The sequence below is a fragment of the Buceros rhinoceros genome, unplaced genomic scaffold (genome assembly GCF_000710305.1).
Source record: "Buceros rhinoceros silvestris isolate BGI_N320 unplaced genomic scaffold, ASM71030v1 scaffold11623, whole genome shotgun sequence".
NCBI classification, from domain to species: Eukaryota; Metazoa; Chordata; class Aves; order Bucerotiformes; family Bucerotidae; genus Buceros; species Buceros rhinoceros.
The window spans coordinates 2726-2997 of NW_010403056.1; positions in this window are offsets into that span (position 1 = coordinate 2726).

The following is a 272-nucleotide window of genomic DNA, read 5'->3' on the forward strand; positions in this document are numbered from 1 at the left end:
GTGAGAAAAAAAAAAAAAAAAAAAAAAAAAAAGGAGGAGGAGAGGTAAGTACCAGGGCTGTACATTTAGCCCTGGGGACAGAAGTTAGCAGTGTCTGAATTTCCAGCATCCCATCGGGCTGTGTTCATAGGCACGTGTGCTTGTACAGCTGGAATTCCTCAAGGAAGGGCACGGGCATCCTCTGAGACACCCTGAATCAAACCCACACAAACCACCGGCCCCAGCGGACAGGGAAGCAGCATTCCAAAGGGCTGAGCAGCTCGGAGACCAAT